This window comes from Aethalodelphis obliquidens, unplaced genomic scaffold (assembly GCF_003676395.1).
Source record: "Aethalodelphis obliquidens isolate GAN/ISIS:26980383/991018 unplaced genomic scaffold, ASM367639v1 scaffold22, whole genome shotgun sequence".
Lineage (NCBI taxonomy): Eukaryota > Metazoa > Chordata > Mammalia > Artiodactyla > Delphinidae > Aethalodelphis > Aethalodelphis obliquidens.
The window spans coordinates 20,309,637-20,333,790 of NW_020837966.1; the positions used below are offsets into that span (position 1 = coordinate 20,309,637).

At 41.2% G+C, this 24,154-nt stretch overlaps 1 pseudogene; it reads right to left on the reverse strand.

The window, feature by feature from the left end:
* Positions 1 to 23,319: 23,319 nt before the first annotated feature.
* On the reverse strand, positions 23,320 to 23,892 carry LOC113628163 (S-phase kinase-associated protein 1 pseudogene; annotated as a pseudogene).
* Positions 23,893 to 24,154: the final 262 nt, after the last annotated feature.

Below are 24,154 nucleotides of genomic sequence, written 5' to 3' on the forward strand. Positions count from 1 at the left end.
TCACAGAACAAATAATCCTAAAATTTATGTGGAGTCACAAAAGACCCAGAATTGCCAAAGCAGTCCTGAGGAAAAAGAATAAATCTGGGGGCATAACCCATTCAGACTTCAGACTTTACTACAAAGCTACAGTAATCAAAACAGTGTGGTATTAGCACATAAACAGACATATGGATCAATGGAACAGAATAGAGAGCCCATAAATAAACTCACACACCTACAGTCAATTCATCTACAACAAAAGAGGCAAGAATATACAATGCAGAAAGGACAGTCTCTTCAAAAAGTGGTGCTGGGAAAGCTGGACAGCTACATGTAAATCAGTGAAGTTAGAACACTCCCTCACACAATATACAAAAATAAACTCAAAATGGTTTAAAGACCTAAATATAAGACATGACATAATAAAACTCCTAGAAGAGAACATAGGCAAAACATTCTCAGACTTTAATCATAGCAATATTTTCTTAGATCAGTCTCCCAAGGCAAAAGTAATAAAAGCAAAAATAAATAAATGGGACCTAATCAGACTTAACTTTTACACAGCAAAGGAAACCATCAGCAAAATGAAAAGACAAGCTATGGAATGGGAGAAGATATTTGTGAATGATGCAACTGACAAGGGATTAATATTCAAAATATACAAATAGCTCATACAACTCAGTATCCAAAAAACAACTCAACCAAAAAATGGGAAGAAAACCTAAATAGACATTTTTCCAAAGAAGACATACAGATGGCCAACAGGCACATGAAAAGATGCTCAACATTACTAATGATTAGAGAAATGCAAATCAAAACCACTATGAGGTATCACCTCACACCAGTCAGAATGACCATTATCAAAAAGTCTACAAACCATAAATGCTGGAGAGGGTGTGGAGAAAAGGGAACCCTCCCACACTGTTGGCGGGAATGTAAATTGGTACAGTCACTATGGAGAACAGTATGGAGGTTCCTTATAAGACTAAAAATAGAGCTACCATATGACCCAGCAATCCCAATCCTGGGTATATATCCAGAAAAAAAGAAAACTCTAATTCAGAAAGATACATGCACCCCAATGTTCGTAGCAGAACTATTTACAATAGCCAAGACATGGAAACAACCCAAGTGCCCATCAGCAGATGATTGGCTTAAGAAGATGTGAGATATACACACACACACACACACACACACACATACATACATACATACGTACATACATACGTATGCATACACACAATGGAATATTAGCCGTAAGGAAGAAGGAAACTTTGCCATTTACAGCAACATGAATGGACCTAGAGAATATACTAAGTGAAGTAAGACAAAGACAAATATGTGATATCACTTATGTGTGGAATCTAAAAAACAATACAAATGAATCTATTTACAAAACAGATTCACAGATGTAGAAAACAAACTTATGGTTACCAAAGGGGGCAGGAATAAATTAGGAGTATGGGATTAATAGATACAAACTGCTATACATAAAATAGATAAGCAACAGGGACTTACTATATAGCACAGGAAATTATATTCAATATCTTGTAATAACCTATAATGGAAAATCTGAAAAAAAAAAAACTGAATCAATTTGCTGCACTCCTGAAAGTAACACAACAGTGTGAATCAACTACACTTCAATTAAAAAAGAAAGTAAAACTGAATTTAGTAATTTAGGTAGGCAGTACAATTCCAACGTTCACAACTTTAAAAGTATAAAAGTTGCACATCCTCCTATCACAGGCCTCTGGTTTGTTGTGTAACTTAGGGGAAATTTTATGCAAATGAAATCAGGTAACATGTATATGCAATTATCTTCCTTTTTGTTTTAACACAAATGGTAGCATATGAAACATTGCTTTTTGTTTTAAAATCTAGGTTTGTATTCTTTTCTGGAGCAAAATTCAGAAAGAGACTCTGATAATGCCTGTGTAAATTTTATTGCTCCTTTTTTTTCATACTGAACACTGTGTATAATCCCAAACAGATGTAGAGTGGGTATAAACATCAGCTCTTTTCTGGAGGGCCGATTCTTCCAGCTTGGAGCCATGCTCTGGGGTAAGGCCAGAGACACTGGATGGTATAAGATGCTGCATTTTAAGTATCCACTAAGGATTCCACTGGGGGTTGTAACAAATAAAAATAGGGAGAAAGATCTGGCCACCATTGGCACAAAGTCCCCTCAAAGTGGTGCTTCTGCTTTCCTGGTTCCCAGGACGGCCCCAGGGGCAGAGGAGGTTGTCTAGGTAGCTCACCTGTCCCCTAGTAGAGCGCTCAATGGGGAATCAGGGCTGGGGACTGTGGCATGTCACTTTGTTTTTCTCACCTAGAAGATGAAGTTTTTGTGGTTCTTAAACCTGATGATCACGAGAACCCCATGGGGGCTTCTAAAACAACATGAATCCTGGCGTCTCCCTCTGGCAGTAGTCCTGGTGTGTGGGTCTAGGTTAGTGCATGGTTAACTAGCGCCTCCCCGCACACCCACCAGGTGATTCTGATGTAGGTGGTCCATGGGCCAGAGGCTTTCTAAAGTCTTGCCAACTCTCAATGGAAATCATTTCATCAGTATCTATTGTAATATAAGAACTCGTCTTAGCTGGGCCAGTAAGAGTTAGTGTAGGTTTGACTGCCCACCTTCAGGCTGAGTCTGCAACAGATACCGTGTTGTCATCTGTCTTAGACTAAACAGAACTCCCTAAACTGTGAACCACAGAGCCTCAAACTTTCCCACCAATTAACTGCACCAGCTGTGGTTCAGACACCTGCTTCTGTCCTCATTAGGAACAGGTTTATTACCAACCAGCCACCTTATTAACAATCCCCACGGCCCCCATCATTCCCGGGAATCCCATATTCCCTGCAGCACCTTGCTCTACAACGTAGCACATGCATAGATGTGGAGGGGTGTGTGTGTGTGTGGGAGAGAGATGTATTCAGGAGTAGACAAGGGTCACTTCTCGTCCAGCTTCATCCCATAGTCCTGATGTCTCCTCCTCCGGCTGATGGGGACAAGAGCTTCTAACACTAGCATCATTATCTTTCGAGTTCACGGCATAATGGTTAAACCCTGAGGTGTTTATTATAGTGTGTTTGGGGACCATCTGTGTCAGAATCCTCTGGGAAGCCTGTCTCAACAGGCTGGTTTCTAGGTCTTAGCAAAGCCCTTTGAATGGGTGTCTGGTGGCAGGGCCGTGGAATCAGAATTTTCACATGTTCCAGGGGTGGTAATCACAGCAGCAGGGCCAGCATTTCACTGATAGCCTACACACAGGTTTGGTCCTCTTTTACTGTGACAGTCCCGTGAATGAAGGCTACGTTAAAGCTTAGCTTTCTGATCGTTTAAATCAAGGGCTCTTTCCAAACCAGATAAACAGGCATTTCTAATTATGGGAGTGTTGCTACTGACACTTTTTTCTTTTGTCGATCTTCTAGCACAGTATCCCATAAACTTTAATACGCTTGTGAATCCCTTGGGGATTTTGTAAAAATACAGATTCTGACTCCGTGAGTCTGGGGTGGGGCCTGGGGCTCTGCATTTCTAAGAAGTGTCCACACGATGCTGACGCTGCTCGTCTGTGGATCACACGTGGAGTCGCTCTGTTAGCGGGCAGATGTCTCCCACCTCTCATTGGGGTGCCCTCCCTCCTGGCTGAGGGTGTGTTAATTTAATAGCTCTAAGGCCTGTCACATGCAGCTGCCTGGGCACATGAGTGTCCTGGTACCGCCTCTCAATTCCTCTGGTTTTATTCCTTTTGTAGATGAAGGAACCTCTGGGAGAGAAGCTGGGCTCTGTCGCCACCCACCTGCACCTGCGGTGGAGAAAGGCAGCCGATGACATCGTGAACCAAAGGGTCTATTGATCCGGGGCGGTGGGCATAGGATTGAATCGGAAGCAGCCCGCTTCAGTGTTTCAAGCGGAGCCTCTGGAGAGCAGAGACCTTCCTTGCTTTTGTTTATTTTGTAATTAAGAGGAAAAGAGCCCAACCTAAAACGTTGCTTGGGGGCCCTGGCCTTTAAATTTATGTCATTGAACACTCTGTGAATCAAGGCACTCAGTGTGGAGCCATCCCTTCTGGTATCAGTTCTCTTTCTCAATGGCTGTATGCAAATTCGCTGGGCTCCCCCGGCAATAAGCTTAAGGGGGACGCCAGACCCGGTCCGTCCTAAGCTGGATGTGTGTCGTTGGTTGTGCGTCGGCGTCTGAATATGGAACTCCTCCTGCTTTGTCTCCTCAGCCTGGGGAGTGGAGGTGACATCAGTTATTTCAAAGGCCTGTGTGAGGGGAACGGACTTGGAAGTTCTGATAAATGTGAAGATTTATAAGCCTTAAGTCAGATTCCTGTACAAAGTGATTTCAGTTCAGGAAAACATCTCTTGTGCTGTTTTTTTTCTTTTCTTTTAGAAATCAACAAAATCAAATAACCCTGAAAGATACCTAGTTAAAACATATAAGATTGTTAGTTCCTTTGTGTGGTTTTTAAGTTCGGTTCTAGAGAGTTTGCGTTTATCATCCTGATGATTTATTTAGGTTTCCTTAGTTTGGCACCTACCAAGGACCAGGCATTTTGCTAAGTCCTGTGAACGGCAACAACAAACGAATGGTCAAGCTATAATTGCGCCGTTACAGGATTTCTAGAAATTGTATGTGTGCCTTTCTGTTTACAGAGCAATTTTGTGATATTCAAATAATGCTTTGGGAGGATGGAAGTTGGGAGAGTCTGATGCTGTGATTATATTGTTCCATCATGTTTGTGTAAATATAATTAAACTGATTCCATGTTAGCATTGGCTGGCCAGCCCAGATGTCAGTTGCCTGCTCCTTGGAGATCTGATTAAGCTTGCCATGGATGTTTAATTTCGCAGTATTCCAAGGTTCCAGAGACCTGCTCCCTCTTCCCTGGAGACCTAAAGCTTCCTGGACCTTCCTTTCTTGTTGCTTCTCTCTGTCTTCCATTCCTGTTTTCCAAGTGTACTGCTTCGGTTTATATGTGAGTTCATTTAGTCTTTCCAACTAGATTGTCAGGAATTTGAGATCAGGAACCATGGCTGCTTCTAGGGAGTTGCTCACAGTTCTTAGGCTGGGGTTTGATGGGTCCTGCCTCCAAAGCTGGGCTGATCCACGGGGACAGCTAGATTCTCAGAGCACGTGACTTCCGTCTCTGGTGTTGAGGTAGAGACAGAAGTGGGCGGCCCCAAGGTCAGTAATAAGGGGTCCTGAGTTCTGTTCAAAAACCCAAGCAGTCTGGGCTGTGGGGCAGAACGTTTGCCCCTGTCTTTTTAGGTCAATACTTCATTTGCTTTGCCTCCTCTGGTTTATTGTGCCTGATAAAATAGAGTGGTTATTTTACTCTTTCATAATTTCTAACATCAAAGGAAGTTAAGTAGTCATTTCTGCTCTTATTAATTAGTCTTTCCTTTCTCCAGTTAGTTTTCCATTCATGTTCTCAACAGATAAATGCAATGTCATTTATTCCTCTCCATGAAGGCCATTTAAAGTCTTAGCGGATTTAGCTTTTAATGGATTGTTGAATTTTAAGTAGGAAAAAGAAATGGGAACGTAAGTTAGAACAGATACGTTTAAATGGACGTGTAAGTTGCTTTCCCCCCTTGGATTCTCCTCTTTCTTAAGCAAGTATGCCGTCCAGGCACCCATGAATCACACATGATTGTACTTACATGTACCATCTGTAGTTTGTCATTGGGGGATGGGGGCGGAGGGAACATCTTGGGCAGGTAGTGAAATAATTAAATCTCATGATTTTCTAATCTTTGTGGCAGATGTTCTATTGGTGTTTTTATTCTACTAAATAGTGCTTCATTGCAGAAAGTTTTGGCATTCTTAAGCTTCGGAACTTTAGGTGTTTCCATGATCACAGAAGGCACCTACTCTCAAGGAAACAAAAGTTCTGGGGAGGTTCCCAGAGGTGTCACATTCCCGAGAGGGGGCTGAGGTATTCACAGTTCTAGTTCTGGGAGGACCTGTGGAAAGGCGCAGTCATTGCAAAGAATCCGAGCATTTACGTTCCTCAGTTATGTTCATGGACCATGCTGGGCACCTTCGTCAAAGCAGGAGCCAATGTTATCTCTGGTTTAGGAAGAAAAATGCTTTGCTTTGCTTTCTCGTAAACCAGGTTGGCGGGCAGGCCCGTCTATCAAAGGGAAGGTGGTTTGCATGACTTTTTAATTCTATTAGGTTACTTGCTAATTGGAAAATTTAAAACCTGGGTCTACCTTGAAAATGAATAAATAAATCTCTCAGTTTAGGGTGGATAAGTTGTTACACTGCGTGTTACATAACAGTCTTAAGCTGTTTGGGGTTAGTTTCTGTAGTTAAAACAGTGCTTGAAAAAAACTGAGAACGGTCAATGATACCAACATGCAAATATTTGTAGGCAAACAGAAGCAGACCATATCTTCAAGGACTTGAAAGGATGCTTGGCTGGTGTTATCTTCCCAGAAGCTAAAGGCTTACAGCCAACCAGGGCAGAACCTCCCAGTCTGAGCCACCAACTCCTCTTGGAAAAGGTTCACAGCAGGGCTTCCCTGGTGGCGCAGTGGTTGAGAGTCCGCCTGCCGATGCAGGGGGCACGGGTTCGTGCCCCGGTCCGGGAAGATCCCACATGCCGCGGAGCGGCTGGGCCCGTGAGCCATGGCCGCTGAGCCTGCGCGTCCGCAGCCTGTGCTCCGCAACAGGAGAAAAAAGGAAAGGGCCAGGAACAAAAAAAAAAAAAAAAAAAAAAAAAAAGGTTCACAGCAGTATATTTGTCCAGATCCTTATTTTCCCTTTGATTTTTTCTTAACTTGCAGTTTTGATTAATTGCAAACATATTGATGTTTGGCTATGAGGTGTGGATGCTTCTCTGTACTTTCTCAGTGAAGGTTAGACTAAGGTGGCACACAAAATCTAATTAGTCCTTTTGAAGTCCCCTCCAGACCCCATTTCTTTCTAAGTCTCTCCCTTGGATAGTCTCAGGTTAAGTGTGTGGTCTCTTCTGGTGTGTGAAAGGGTTTTCATTATGTGTTTAAAAGCAGTTAGCATGCTACACATATGGAAGTATTTAGGGGGAAGTATACTTGTGTCTGCAACCTACTTTGAAATATATGTATATTTCTTATATAAAAAATAAGATGGATGGGTGAAGGAATAGAGCAGTGGATAGATATGTGATAAAACAAGAATAGTAAAATGTGAATTGTAGAATTACATAGTGGGCACATAGAGATTCACTGTAAAATTCAACTTTTATGTATGTAGGGAAATTTTTGTAATAAAATAGTGGGGGGGGGGGAAGGGCAGGTTTCTATCATGTAGGATTATCACTCGGACAAAACCCAGGCTACAGAATGAATTAACTCTTAATGCTACAGGGAAACTCAGGGGGTGTTAATTACCTCTGGAGTTTGGAAAATTTTGTCAACATGAATTTGTTATTTTTTAATATATATATTTACAAATTATAAAACCTTGCTTTTTTTTAAAATACAAGAGTTACAGATGTGCATGACTTAAAAAAGTGAAACTTCTGCGAGTATTTCTTTTTTTTTTCTTACCCCTTTTTCCCTCCTTGTTTCCATGATCTCTCCAGATTGGAAAAATCTGCATGAGCCTGTATAGCACTTTGTTTTTCAATGGGACCATGATATACAGGTCGTGATAACTTGTTTTTTATCACATAATAAAGGTGGAACATCCTTCCACGGCGTTACGTGTGAATCAACCTGCATTTCTTCTGAAAGCCTCCATGGCACTCCAGTTGTATGAATACGCTGTAGTTGATGTAACCAACTTTTGACTGATATTTTTCAGTTGCCATAACAAAATACCACAGACTGGGTGGCTTAAACAACAGACGTTTATTTTTTCACAGTTCTGGAGGCTGGAATTCCAAGATCAAGGTGCTGGCAGATTCAGTTACTGGTGAGGACTCTCTTCCCAGCTTGTGAGCAGCTGCCTTCTTGCTGTGTCCTCAGATGGCCTTTCCTCTGGGCGTGTGTGGAGGAAGAGATCTCTGGTATCTCTTCCTCTTCTTAATAAGGACACCAGCCCTGTAGGACTGAGGTCCTACCCTTATAACCTCACTTAACCTTCATCACTTCCTTATAGGACCTGTCTCCAAATACAGTGACTTTAGGGTCAGGGCTTCGACATATGTATTTGTGGGGGAAGACCGTTCAGTCCACAACAATAGACATTTAAGTTGTTTCAAATTTGTGGCCTACTATAAGCAAGTCTGCAGTGAATTTACCTGTGCAGTGGATGTGGAATTGCTGGCTTATAGGTTATACACTTTGAATGGGCAATGCTAATTTATCTGTTGGAACTAACTTACGTGATAATTTGTGTTTTCTGCACATTGCCCACAGTCACTTCTTACCAGATCAGTGTTTTTAATACGTGTCAGTGTGATTAGTGAAATATTTTGTGTTAATTTGTTTTTCTTTGATAGCTGGTGATTACACATTATTGTATTTAATTGTCTTTTGTATTCCTCTGGGTTTTCCTCTTCATATCTTTTAGTATGTTTCTACAGGGCCATCTGGATTTTTTTTTTAATTGATTTAAAAGACTCTCTTCACATCAAAGAGTGAAGTCTTTGTTGGTAACAAAGCTTGCGAGCATTTCTCTTCAAGGTATTTTTTTGCCTTTTAATCTTAGTTCTGGGTTTTATAGTTTCTTATCCTACTGAAGCCTTTTCATTTTCTGCCGGCAGTTTTAGTATCTATATCAGAGTACAACTTTGCTCCTTCGTAAATTGGCGTCCATTTGTCTAACTGCTTCTCCACCTTATCCTCTGTTAGGGGGTAAACTGTGGGCCCCTCAAACTCCTATGTTGAAGGTTTAACCCTCAGGACCTCAAAATGTGACTGTTTTTGGAGATAGGGCTTTAGATAGGTAATTATGGTACACTTAGGTCGTTAGGGCGGGCCCTAATCCGATGTGACTGGTATCCTTACAAGAAGAAGAGATTAGGACACAGGCCACATAGACTGAGGGGTGATAGTGTGAGGACGCAGTGAGAAGGCAAAGTTCACAAGCCAAGGAGAGAGGCCTCAGAAGACATCAACCCTGCGGACACTTTGCTCCTGGATTTCCAGCCTTCAGAACTGTGAGAAGTGGTACCTCCTGTGGTTTTGACGTGCTTTTACTTTTTCCCTAATGACTAATGAGCTGAGCATCTTTCCATGTGCTTATTGGCCATCTGTGTATCTTCTCTGAAGAACTGTCTATTTAAGTGCTTTGCCTATTTTTTAATTGAGTTTTTTGGTCGTTAAGTTGGAGGAGTTCTCCTACATGGATTTTGAACTGTTTCCCAAAGTGTGTTCCTTGGAACACTGGTTCTGCAGAATCTTACTTTTTATTTATTTATTTATTTACTTATTTTATTTATTTTTTGGCTGTGTTGGGTCTTTGTTGCTGCGTGCAGGCTTTCTCCAGTCACGGTGAGCGGGGGCTACTCTTGGTTGCGGTGTGCGAGCTTCTCATTGTAGTGGCTTCTCTTGTGGAGCACAGGCTGTAGGCGCGCAGGCTCAGTAGTTGTGGCGCACAGGCTTAGCTTCTCCATGGCACGTGGGATCTTCCTGGACCAGGGCTCGAACCTGTGTCCCCTGCGTTGGCAGGCGGATTCTTAACCACTGTGCCATCTGGGAAGTCCCCTGCAGAATCTAATGGGCTTTTTGAGTAAAAAGGGTTCTGAGACCAAATACTCAGAGTATGCTCTGGGTTAAAGTTTAAATTGGTTTCTTACTAATACATACAGTAAATCTCCATGTGGGGAGAGTATACAATATTTCCCAAACTTAATTGACCACAGAATGCTTTTTATGTAGGACATTTTGCAGGACTAGAGTTTTGCAGAACAGGATCTCGAGACTGTTGGCCTTTAGCTGATTCACTATGTCAGCTTCTGTAGATTTCCTTCTTTAACCGTATGCCTACATTATTTTCTCTCTCATCATCTGTTTTCTTAATGGCTTCTGGCTTCTCCTCAGCCTCCTCTCTTCCCTTTTACTCACTCTTTCTAGTCAGTGGGCAACGAATCTTGTTGGTCCTTCCTCCCTAAAAGTGTTTTGAATCCACCCAGTTCACTCTGTTTCTTTTTCCTCAGCCTTGGTTGCTTGGACTTCTGCAAAAGTCCAAACCGCTCTTTACATCAGGCTACCAGAATGATCTGTTAAAAATATAAGTTAGATAAAGTCATTTCCCAACTGAAATTCTATAATAGCAGTTAGCAGTGGTGTGTCACAGTCGTTTTGGGCTGTGTTGGAAAATATTATTCAAGCAGCAAACTTAGTGATGTCTATTAAAAAAAAAATAAATTAGAGCAGATTCAGTTCTCTCCGATCCTTTACTCTCAATCACTTGTGTTCTTCTTGAAAACAGAGGAAACAATCCTTTCTTGAGGGGCGGAGTTAGAGGGGTATGAGGTAGATTGCATATTATCTACTGCCTAATGTCTTTATACCGTAATAACCAACTGCTACTGTCCTACAGTTTATATTTTGTGGCAATTGTTATAGTAATAACTTGTTTCTTCTTGGCATTTCTTGAGTTTTGTCAAAATGTGATTATACTTCCTGCATCTTAGAAGAAAAGGTAAGTAAATCTCACTTCCCAGTGGTTCTCAACAGGGGGCGGTATTTCTTCCAGTCTGGGGTTGTTTGGAATGGGTATGGGAGTTGGGAATGTCATAATTATTGGGGGTGCTACAGGCATGGAGTGTCTGCTGCCCAGGATGTTAAATATCCTGCAATGGATCAAACAGTTCCAGACATAAAGAATTGCCCCACCCCCAAACGTCCTCATCATGAAACACCGTAACAGGGCCACAAGTCTGAAACTGTGTGATGGATAATTCTAAGTGAAACTGCTTTTCCCATCCTCTCTCTCCGTTGCTGGGAACTAAAACTTAAGTCCTTTGTTACTGTGCAGTCTTTGCTACTGATTAACGTGGGTGGGCATTCTTGTTGTTTTTGCTTGTTCTTTGCTTGTTCCTCTGATCTTAACCCCAGCCCAAGACTTTCCTTTAAATATGCCTGCTTTCTCCCCACAAGGCAGGACGGTAGTTTTCAAGATGCTAGTCTGCTACTCTCCTCATTTGCTGGCAGATCAATAAAGTTCTCTTTCCTTTATCCTCAAAACCTCATCCTGGTTATTTTCATCTGGCATCGGGACAAGGACCAGATTTTCGATAACGATAGTGTCTGTCATCACAGCGTAAACTTAACCCTGCCTGTGGTCCTTCATCAGACCAAGCCCCAGACTGTGTTTTCAGCCTAACACACATACCCTCTCCTTCTGCTCCCTATTATTCTCCAACACATGCAAATTTATTGGGCAAATGAACCGTTTATGTGTTTTTCTACCTGGAATGCTGTTCTGTTCTTGACTAGTTAAAAAACTCTTCATACTTAGCATTTATTCCTCTGTAAAACCAGCTCTGACCCTTTCTACTCCAAAGGGAGGTTAGTTGTTCTTTTCTCTGTGTTCTCATAGGAGCCAGCATATATCTGGTAGTCACTGGGGATGGTCTAACTATCTTATATCCCCTTGTCTGGGAACATGGTAGGATTATATTCCCCTGTCGCTCCTTAAACTTCAGCAAAATCAAATGACTGTGTAACTGCCCAATGGAAGCTTTAAGAGGCAGTCACAGTAGGCCATTTTCTCTTCCATTCTGCTCTGGTAACTCGAAGTAAGCCACATGGGAGCTGCTCTGACCCTCGGTCCTAGAATTAGGATGGCAGGGAGCTCAAGCACAATTGACATGTAACATGTCACATGTCAAGAATAAGAAATAAACTATGGCAGCTCTACCCACCCCCAGTCCCTCCCATCAGGAAACTTGCACAAGCTTCTTAGATAGCCTCATCCACCAGAGGGCAGACAGCAGAAGCAAGAAGAACTACAATCCTGCAGCCTGTGGCACAAAAACCACATTCACAGAAAGATAGACAAGATGAAAAGGCAGAGAGCTATGTACCAGATGAAGGAACAAGATAAAACCCCAGAAAAACAACTAAATGAAGTGGAGATAGTCAGCCTTCCAGAAAAAGAATTCAGAATAATGATAGTGAAGATGATCCAGAACCTCAGAAAAAGAATAGGGGCAAAGATCGAGAAGATGCGAGAAATATATAACAAAGACCTAGAAGAATTAAAGAACAAACAAACAGAGATGAACAATACAATGACTGAAATGAAAACTACACTAGAAGGAATCAATAGCAGAATAACTGAGGCAGAAGAACAGATAAGTGACCTGGAAGACAGAATGGTGGAATTCACTGCTGCAGAACAGAATAAAGAAAAAAGAATGAAAAGAAATGAAGACAGCCTAAGAGACCTCTGGGACGACATTAAACGCAACAACATTCACATTATAGGGGTTCCAGAAGGAGAAGAGAGACAGAAAGGACCCGAGAAAATATTTGAAGAGATTATCGTCGAAAACTTCCCTAACATGGGAAAGGAAATAGCCACCCAAGTCCAGAAAGCGCAGCAAGTCCCATACAGGATAAACCCAAGGAGAAACACGTCAAGACACATAGTAATCAAATTGGCAAGAATTAAAGACAAGGAAAAATTATTGAAAGCAACAAGAGAAAAGCAACAAATTACATACAAGGGAACTCCCATAAGGTTAACAGCTGATTTCTCAGCAGAAACTCTACAAGCCAGAAGGGAGTGGCATGATATACTTAAAGTGATGAAAGGGAAGAACCTACAACCAAGATTACTCTACCCAGCAAGGATCTCATTCATTTTTCATGGAGAAATCAAAAGCTTTACAGACAAGCAAAAGCTAAGAGAATTCAGCACCACCAAACAGCTCTACAACAAATGCTAAAGGAACTTCTCTAAGTGGGAAACACAAGAGAAGAAAAGGACCTACAAAAACAAACCTGAAACAATTAAGAAAATGGTCATAGGAACATACATATCGATAATTACCTTAAACGTGAATGGATTAAATGCTCCCACCAAAAGACACAGGCTTGCTGAATGGATACAAAAACAAGACCCATATATATGCTGTCTACAAGAGACCTACTTCAGACCTAGGGACACATATGGACTAAAAGTGAGGGGATGGAAAAAGATATTCCATGCAAATGGACATCAAAAGAAAGCTGGAATAACAATACTCATATCAGATAAAATAGACTTTAAAATAAAGACTGTTACAAGAGACAAGGAAGGGCACTACATAATGATCCAGGGATCAATCCAAGAAGAAGATATAACAATTGTAAATATTTATGCCCCCAACATAGGAGCACCTCAATACATAAGGCAACTGCTAAAAGCTATAAAAGAGGAAATTGACAGTAACACAATAATAGTGGGGGACTTTAACACCTCACTTACACCAATGGAAAGATCATCCAGACAGAAAATTAATAAGGAAACACAAGGTTTAAATGACACAGTAGACCAGAAAAATTTAATTGCTATTTATAGGATATTCCACCTAAAAACAGCAGATTACACTTTCTTCTCAAGTGCACACAGAACATTCTCCACGATAGATCATATCTTGGGTCACAAATCAAGCCCCAGTAAATTTAAGAAAATTGAAATAATCTCAAGCATCTTTTCTGAACACAATGTTATGAGATTAGAAATGAATTACAGGGAAAAAAATTTAATAACCACAAACACATGCAGGCTAAACAATACATTACTAAATAACCAAGAGATCACTGAAGAAATCAAAGAGGGAAGCAAAAATACCTAGAGAAAAATGACAATGAAAACATGATGATCCAGAACCTATGGGATGCAGGAAAACAGTTCTAAGAGGGACGTTTATACACAAGCCTACCTCAAGAAACAAGAAAAATCTCAAATAAACCATCTAAACTTACACCTAAAGGAACTAGAGAAACAAGAACAATCAAAACCCAAAGTTAGTAGAAGGAAAGAAATCATAAAGATCAGAGCAGAAATACATGAAACAGAAACAAAGAAAACAATAGCAAAGATCAATAAAAGTGAAAGCTGGTTCTTTGAGAAGATAAACAAAATTGATAAACCATTAGCCAGACTCATCACAAAAAAGAGGTAGAGGACTCAAATCAATAAAATTAGAAATGAAAAAGAAGTTACAACAGACACCCCAGAAATACAAAGCATCCTAAGAGACAACTACAAGCAACTCTATGCCAATAAAATGGATAACCTGGAAGAAATGGACAAATTCTTAGAAAGGTATAACCTTCCAAGACTGAACCAGGAAGAAATAGAAAATATGAACAGACCAATCACAAGTAATGAAATTGAAACTGATTAAAAATCTTCCAACAAACAAAAGTCCAGGGCCACATGGCTTCACAGGTGAATTCTATCAAACATTTAGAGAAGAGCTAACACCCATCCTTCTCAAATTCTTCCAAAAAATTGCAGAGGAAGGAACACTCCCAAACTCATTCTATCAGGCCACCATCACCCTGATACCAAAACCAGGCAATGATACCACCAAAAAAGAAAATTACAGACCAATATCACTGATGAATATAGATGCAACAATCCTCAACAATATACTAGGAAACAGAATCCAACAACACATTAAAATGATCATACACCATGATCAAGTTGGATTTATCCCAGGGACGCAAGGATTCTTCACTATATGAAAATCAATCAATGTGATACACCGTATTAACAAACTGAGGAATAAAAACCATATGATCATCTCAATAGATGCAGAAAAAGCTTTTGACAAAATTCAACACCGATTTATGATAAAAACTCTCCAGAAAGTGGGCATAGAGGGAACCTACCTCAACATAATAAAGGCCATATACCACAAACCCACAGCAAACATCATTCTCAATGGTGAAAAACTGAAAGCATTTCCTCTAAGATCAGGAATGTCCACTCTCACCACTACTATTCAACATAGATTTGGAAGTCCTAGCCATGGCAATCAGAGAAGAAAAGGAAATAAAATGAATACAAATTGGAAAAGAAGAAGTAAAACTGTCACTGTTTGCAGATGACATGATACTATACATAGAGAATCCTAAAGATGCCACCAGAAAACTACTAGAGCTAATCAATGAATTTGGTAAAGTTGTAGGATACAAAATTAATGCACAGAAATCTCTTGCATTCCTATACACTAATGATGAAAAATCTGAAAGAGAAATTATGGAAACACTCCCATTTACCATTGTAACAAAAAGAATAAAATACCTAGGAATAAACCTACCTAGGGAGACAAAAGACCTGTATGCAGAAAACTATAAGACACTGATGAAAGAAATTAAAGATGATACCAACAGATGGAGAGATATACCATGTTCTTGGATTGGAAGAATCAATATTGTAAAAATGACTATACTACCCAAAGCAATCTACAGATTCAGTGCAATTCCTATCAAATTACCAATGGCATTTTTTATGGAACTAGAACAAAAAATCTAAAAATTTGTATGGAGACACAAAAGACCCCGAATAGCCAAAGCAGTCTTGAGGGAAAAAAACAGAGCTGGAGGAATCAGACTCCCTGACTTCTGACTATACTACAAAGCTACAGTAATCAAGACAATGTGGTACTGGCCCAAAAACAGAAACATAGATCAATGGAACAAGATAGAAAGCCCAGAGATAAACCCACGCACCTATGGTCAACTAATCTGTGACAAAGGAGGCAAGGATATACAATGGAGAAAAGACAGTCTCTTCAATAAGTGGTGCTGGGAAAACTGGACAGTTATATGTAAAAGAATGAAATTAGAACACTCCCCAACACCATACACAAAAATAAACTCAAAATGGATTAGAGGCTTAAATGAAGACCGGACACTATAAAACTCTTAGAGGAAAACATAGGAAGAATACTCTTTGACATAAATCACAGAAAGAGGTTTTTTGATCCACCTCCTAGAGAAATGGGAATAAAAGCAAAAATAAACAAATGGGACCTAATGAAACTTAAAAGCTTTTGCACAGCAAAGAAACCATAAACAAGATGAAAAGACAACCCTCAGAATGGGAGAAAATATTTGCAAAGGAATCACTGGGCAAAGGATTAATCTCCAAAATATATAAACAGCTCATGCAGCTCAATATTAAAAAAACAAACAACCCGATCAAAAAATGGGCAGAAGACCTAAATAGACATTTCTCCAAAGAAGACATACAGATGGCCAAGAAGCACATGAAAAGCTGCTCAACATCACTTATTATTAGAGAAACGCAAATCAAAAGTACAATGAGGTATCACCTCACACCAGTTAGAATGGGTATCATCAGAAAATCTACAAACAAGAAATGCTGGAGAGGGTGTGGAGAAAAGGGAACCCTCTTGCACTGTTGGTGGGAATGTAAATTGATACAGCCACTATGGAGAACAGTAAGGAGGTTCCTTAGATAAGTAAAAATAGAATTACCATATGATCCAGCAATCCCACTCCTGGGCATATACCCAGAGAAAAACATTATTCAAAAAGACACATGCACCCCAATGTTTATTGTAGCACTATTTACAATAGCCAGGTCATGGAAGCAACCTAAATGCCTATCGACAGACGAATGGATAAAGAAGATGTGGTACATATATACAATGGAATATTACTCAGCCATAAAAAGGAACAAAATTGGGTCATTTGTTGAGACGTGGATGGATCTAGAGACTGTCATACAGAGCGAAGTAAGTCAGAAAGAGAAAAACAAATATCGTATATTAATGCATGTATGTGGAACCTAGAAAAATGGTACAGATGAACTGGTTTACAGGGCAGAAGTTGAGACACAGATGTAGAGAACAAATGTATGGACATCAAGAGGGGAAAGCCGCGGGGGGTTGGTGGTGGTGGTGGGATGAATTGGGCTTTTGGGATTGACATGTATACACTGATGTGTATAAAATTGATGACTAATAAGTACCTGCTGTATAAAAAATAAATTAAAACATTAAAAATTAAAAAGAAATAAGCTATGCTATGTTAAGCCACTGAAATGTTTAGGTTGCTTGTTACTACAGCATAACCATGCTCATATTGATGGATACCCCTGTTACAGCTCTTATCACATGGCGGTGTTACTGTCGATTTTCCATAGTTGAATCTTCACAGTGTTCGCTGGAGATTTGTTCTGGTAGAGACTGTGCTGTTTTCACTCCGATGTTGCCAGAATTTTGCAAAGTAACGAGCTGTATTAGTTATTTATTGACACATAACAAATGACCCCAAAACTAGTCATTTAGAGCGATCGTAAACATTATTCTCCTCATGGTTCCAGTGGGTGATTCTGGCTCCGTGTCACTTGTGAGGTTGCAGTCAAGAGATCAGTTGGGGCTCCAGTCCTCTGAAAGCTGGGCAGGGCCTGAAGGATCCAAGTTCAAGGTTGCTCTCTCACATGGCTGGCAAGTTGGTGGCCGTTGTTGAGAAGGCTCCGTTCTTGCCCACAGGGGCCTCTCCACAGGCCGTTTGAATGTCCTCACAACATGGCAGCTGGCTTCCCTCAGAGCAATACAGTAAGTCCCCTACGTACGAACGAGTTCCGTTCCGAGAGGGTGTTCTTAAGTCCAATTTGTTCGGAAGTCCAACAAAGTTAGTTTAGGTACCCAACTGACAAAATTGGCTATATAGTACTGAAGTGTAATAGGTTTATAATTCTTTTCACACAAATAATACATAAAAATCAAACACAAAAAATAAAGAAAATATTTTTAATCTTATAGTACAGTACCTTGAAAAGTACAGTAGTGCAGTACAACATCTGGCATACAGGGCTGGCAAGAAGAGTTACTGACTGGAGGAGGGAGAGGAGGTGGGAGATGGTAGAGCTGAAGGGTCGTCAGCAATAGGAGATGGAGGGCGAGCTGCAATTTCACTCACGCCTGACGTTGACAGAATGCAAATTCACATCTCTGAAAGTTCGCAGATTGAAGGTTCGTATGTAGGGGACTTAGTGTAATCCAAGGGCGAGTGAGATGGGAGTGATAGTGTCTTTTATGACTTAGCCTCAGAAATCACACACGGTCACATCTGCCACATTCTACTGGTTAGAAGTGCTTCACTAAGTTGGGCCCACCTTCAAAAGAAAGAGAATTAGGTTCTCCCTTTTGGAGGAAGGAGTGTGACTGTGGTCTGAACATTTGTGCCTCCCCAAATTCCTACCTGAAATTCTGACCCCTGAAGATTATGGGATTAGGGTATGGGGCATTTGGGAAGTGAGTAGGTCGTAAGAGAGGAGCCCTCATGAATAGAATTAGTGGTCTTGTAAAAGAGACACCCTCAGGGATCCCTTGCCCCTTTCACCATGTAAGGAAAGAGTGAGAAGACTTCAGCTATGAACGGGGAAGAAGGTTCTCACCACAAGGTGGCCATGCTGGTGCTTTGATGTTGGACTTTCCAGCCAACAGAACAGTGAGAAATAAGTTTCTGTGGCTTATAAGCTACCCAGTCTGTGGTATTTTGTTACCACAGCCTGAATGGACTAAGACAAGTATCAAAAAAAAAAAAAAAAATTCTGTGACCATGCCTTTAAACGATCGCACTAGCACATAATGGGTCCTCAGTAACTACTTCCTGAAGGAATGATCAGCTTTTGTATTCCGTCTGGTAGAAAGTGCCTCAGCCGGTTTTCTCTTTGACTTCAACGTGTCCAAGTTGTTTTTTCCCTCTCTTCAATTAACCTTAATTTCAAACGTCATCTCTTCATTTCTTTAGCTTATTTATGCTTCAGAGAATGAATTATGTATTACCAGTACCAGACAAGTGTTTTGAGTGTGCCTGAGGAGGTTCAAACAGTAGGAGAGCTAAGTGTCATCTGACCTGTAAATTAGACCCCCCCAAATCATCACAGGAAATAGAAAATTTTATCCTTTCCAAACGTTGAGAAAATCATCTTTACCTTGTTACTAGAGGTTTTTCCAAACGGCCAGTGAGATGCGGGATTTCATCATCACCATTTGTAACTACAAGGAGGATCATTTTCCTCACCTGTGGTTTTCTGGACAAAACCCAGGTTGGTCTCATTAGTCAGGTCATTTTGTCAGCGTTAAGCTGATATAAGATTCTGGATAGTGTTTCTGTCAACTGCATTGCCTCAGCATGGCCTACAGTGCTAAAAATATGCCTTTCCAAAATGCCTGAACTTCTAGGTTTGTTAAAGTGGGTTGCGTTAAATGTTCACGTCTTCAGTTCAAGAGATATCGTTTACCTCCAGTTTCCTTAGGGAGAAGTGGAGCTTCTTGTTGACTAAAGCTCTTCCAGGCACTGTCTTCTCACGGGGAGACCCTTGCTGAGCCCTGGCATAGAATCCTCTTGGTTAGTGGTGATTTCTTCCAGCTTCTCAGAGTGGGGATGGGACACCTGGGGGGTCAGGGCTGGTGCACCAACCCAGGTGATGACTCCCGTGTTGGTGAGGAAAGGCCGTAGCTGGAGCCCATCCTTGGCCCTCCATTGTGTACACACTCTGTGGGAAGTATGGAGGGAGAGGTTCTCCAGCGTTCGTAAGCCACCCCACCATCTGTGCTCCATCTATGGCACTACGTAGAGCCCACGTCTCATCCTCCCCAGAGGAACCCCTCCAGAGCCCAGGCTGTTCAACCCCGTCTGTTTCTCTCCTTCACCGACATCTCCACTTCTACATATGCTCATCTGCTTTATTTTGGGAGGAAATTTCACTGTACCCTACTGTCTTCTTGTACATTTTATAGCCAAGCTTTATCAGGATGGTTAACTGTTCTGCATTCACTTCTTCACAGTGAAGTCCCTTTTTATCCTCCTGCACTTGCAATATTGCCTGTCTTGTATTCCAGTGCATTGATGTCTCCAGGAAACACTTTGGGAATTGGTGGGGGCCTCACAACGATCGGGGGCCTCTAAAGGAATGTAGCAGGTGGAAACCAGGGATGCGGGATACTCCACATGTATGGATTCGTTCTACACAGTAATGAATTGCTTTAAACCTGTCTAACTCTTAAATGCCCTGCTGGTTACTTTTATGAAAGCAAACCTGTTTGATTGTATAGACGCCAACTACTTGTTATATAATAAAACATTTTTTAAACAGTTTGAGTATATGCTGACTTTTCCAATAATGCTGCTACAAAGAGTTTAGCATCTTAGAAAATTCCCTGACTCCCGGGAGCCACTTGTATTCCGATTGTCAATGCTATACACTCCCCCCATCTGTTCTTTTAATGGCAGTGTTTCTGTGATTCTGCATGTAGGTGCCTTTGTCTTTCTTCTCTAAGACTTTTTTTCCTCCCTTTTCTGCAAATGTACCTACTTTTGGGGCTCTGTATCTCACATGATTATGTCAAATTAATCTAAGCAGCGATGGAATTAGGTTATGTATTGCTTTTAGGTGGAGTAGCTGTACAGTGTAATGATTAAGAGTACAGATTCTGCCCAGCTCTGCCTGGGAACAAGTCCTGGCTCTAACTTTTAGTAGACCTGGGGACACAGCATCCTCATCTACAAATAATGATACCCACTGAAGAAGCTGGAGGGGGTGAGGGCTAGCTACTCTCCCATAATCTCTTTATCAGGGTTTACTGTATAACAAAATGAACTCAGACAAAATTTCGCCACATACACAGGCATTTGTTAGTCAAACAGTAACAAGTGAACAGAAAACATGCATATTCTCTTTTTTTGTGAGTGTGAGATGTGGTCTGTCATTTTTTAGCTGTTCTGGCTTTCACCTTTCACGCAAGGTTGACTTGAGGTGCTCTGACAGGTAGCATCGGGCAAATCCCATAACAGTGGACAAATACAGGACCATTTAGGGATTGAGATTTGGGTACCATTCCCAAGGATGCAGGTCACAGATCTTGGTAGATTCTTATACCTTGTTGGAGGGGGGAGATATCCTAAAAATATGTTAGCCAGAGTACCTTAATGTTGCCTGTAAAGAGTCTTCCTTGAACATTTATTATGCTGTTTAGCAAGCCATTAATTTCACCAGTAAGAGTCTGTTTGTGACGTCCATCATGCTAATTAACCCAACCTTGAGTGCTGATGGAAATACAGATAACAGAAACTTTGTAGTCGCTGCCTCTGGAGTGTGGTCCTTCTGATATGACATCAGTTAATCATTCTGAAATACAGATTTTTTTATTAGAGCAATGCATTGGCCTTTCGTGTTAGAGCTTCGACTAGCTAGAACATACTTATGTGGGAGCATTTTAGAGTAAATTACAGACCTCGTACCACCTCTTTGGGCTGTTGTGCTGCTTAAATGAGTTACTATATGTGAAGTGCTTAGAGCAGTTCAAGCGACGTTGTATGTGTTGTATAAGTACAGTTGACTGTTGAGCGACATGGGTTTGAACTGCATGGGTCCACTGACATGTGGATTATTTTTCAATGGTAAATATACTACAGTACTGTATGATCTGTGGTTGGTTGAATTTGCAGACATGGAGGACCCACCCTAAATTATATGTGGATTTTCAGCTGGTGGAGGGTTTGAGCCCCTAACCCTCACGTTGTTCAAGGATCAACTGTATATGCAGTATTGTTATTATTGTTAGTAGTAGTCTGAGTGCTTTGACATATGTTGTCAGTTTGGTATCCTAATATGGTCTTATTTTCCCACGAATTGGCTGGGTTCTCACACAGCAAACTGAACAAAAAGCATAGTGCAGTCCCTCCACATTATTCAGAGATTGTGTGCTTGCAAATTTACCTACATGCTAAAATTTACTGGTAACCCCCAAATGAATACAGCACTTTTGGTCATTTCTGAGTATGCACAGAGTGGTGAAAAATGAGGGTCTGGGGTCCACCAAAATGACCTGGAACAAGGTGATGTTCTGTCTCCTTGTTGCAGCTCTCACACTGTAAACAAGTGTCCTTCTCGTGGGTCATTCAGAGACAAGTTTTGCAGTTTTGCATTTGTTGTTGTTGGTGGTGGGTGATTTCACTGTTTAAACGACACCCTTGCTTAGTGCTAAAGTGTTGTCTAGTCTTCCTAAGTGCAAGAAGGCTGTAGGGTGCCTTATGAGGAAATATGTGTTAGATAAGCTTCATTCAGGCATGAGTTACAGTGCTTTTGTCAGAAGTTCAATGCTAATGAATCAATGGCATATTCTAACTAACGTGTCCTTGAGCAGAAACACACGTAACACGTTGATTGGTTGATGAAAATGTTGTGATCAGAAGCTCACAGGAACCTAACCCTGTATTTCTCCTAGGAGCCTCGTTCAATAGTCATTAAGTCAGTGTTCGTGGCAACTTTATAGAACATAGCGACCATGAGTAATGTGACTGTATCACTTTCTTGAGGCCGCCTTTTCAAAAGTGTTCCTCTGCAATGATTCAAGAATCTCAGGGGCAGGACCGGTTACAAAATTTGTAGGCTCACGCAGAATAAAAATGCAAGACCTGTTGTTCAAAAGTTAAGCAGTTCAAGATGAACATTGAACCAGGTAAGCTGAGCATATGGGGTCCTCTGCGAGTGCAAGTGTCACAGGCCCACAGAGATGGTCCAGCTCATGGGTTTACTCGACCTGAAAGACTGTGCCTCAAAACAGCAGGCTGGGAGAGAAGGGGGAGAATGTGATGAGCCCACAATGGCTTCTGCTTTTGGTGGCCAGTGTGGAAGGTGTCACAGTTGAAAGTGAAGGCTCACAGTTCAATGGACACAGCTTGTCCACTAGTGTATAGTGTCCTTGCTGGTCCAGGCCCTGCCCAGGCTGCCATGTTCCTATTTTTAGAGTTCCCATCACATGATCAGTTACCCATCCCCAAAGCACAAACGCCATGGGAGGGTAGTCAGCTCTTGGTAGAGTGTGGAGTGCAGCCCAGACTTCTCCCGCCTTTTTGAAGCTCTCTTTGGAGGACTTATTTGGCATCTCATCTCAGTCCCCCCAATGGTTTTCTAAAACGTTTGATTTGGGGGAAGCAGATGTCCTCAATATTTTTACCCAGGAAGTTCCTGGGACTTGATGCTAATTTGACTTTTCTTATTCTAAAGGTCTTCACAGCACAGCAAGGGGGAGGGGACAGCTTTGCTAACTTAAAGGACCAATTAAAAAAAAGAGAGAGAGAGAAGATGAGGAGTTAACTTTTTTTTTTTGCAAGTTGTTTTATTTACAGTGCCAGCTTTTAAAGGTCACTAAGGTAAAGTTAACTGGACAATAAACTAGGCAGAAATAGCTTTACAAAGAGAGGGAAAGCCCCAAATGCCACTTTCTATAGAGAACCCACAGTTCAAGTTTATTCAGAGCAAAGAAAAAAGAACTTTTGATCATACTAGAAGAAACTGAGCCATGAGTTTGCAATCTGTGCTGAAACTACACATGCAGCGAGGATGACATTCTGCTAATACAGCTGATTTGCTGCTGCATTTGTGGACCGTTTTTCTAATATTAACAATTATAAACAAAGCAGTGCAACTAGTATTTGCAACAGTCCTTACAGTGTTACAGCATCAGACACAAAATTTCACTTCTCCTCACACCACTGGTTCTCTTTGCATACCTGGGCTTCCTCTTCTTCAATAAAATCATTTTTGATATTGAATGTCTTTCTAATCTCCTCAGGAGTTTTCCCCTTGATCATATTGGCAACAGTCTTGCAGGTAACATCAAGCAAACCTTTGATGTCTAAGTAGTTTGCTGCCAGTATAAGCTCAAAAAGTGTTCCTTGGTCAACTTTCAGGAATTCTTGATCCCAAACAGGGATGTCATCTGTTCGCTTTTCTTTGTCCTCACCATCCTGAGGAGAAGGAGAATCACCCCTGTGGTGGGTGCACCACTGAACGACCTCTTTTAATATCGTTGCGTTAACATTTGGCACGGGGACTGCATCATCATCTCCTTCATCACCCACTCCCAAATATTTCAGCATGGTCTTAATCGTCACAGATTGTTTCGCAACTTCAACATCAACTTCAAATATCTCTCCATCAGAACGCTGCATCTCAATTGAAGGCATGGTGTTAGGACTCAAGGAGATGGCAGGCCAGAGGCTGATGAGAGCAGGGCGGCGTCTGCGAAAAGAAAAACAGAAAAGTGGAGAACAAGGGCAACACTGCAGAGCGGCACGACGTCTGCCTCGGATGTAACTTTTTAACTCTCCTTCCTCTCTCCTTCCACATACATACACACGCTCATGTACACACTTCCAGTCTCCCTAGCCTGGCAATTCAGTTAAATGATACCTTTTGGTTATATCAATATCTCTGTTTTCTTACTGT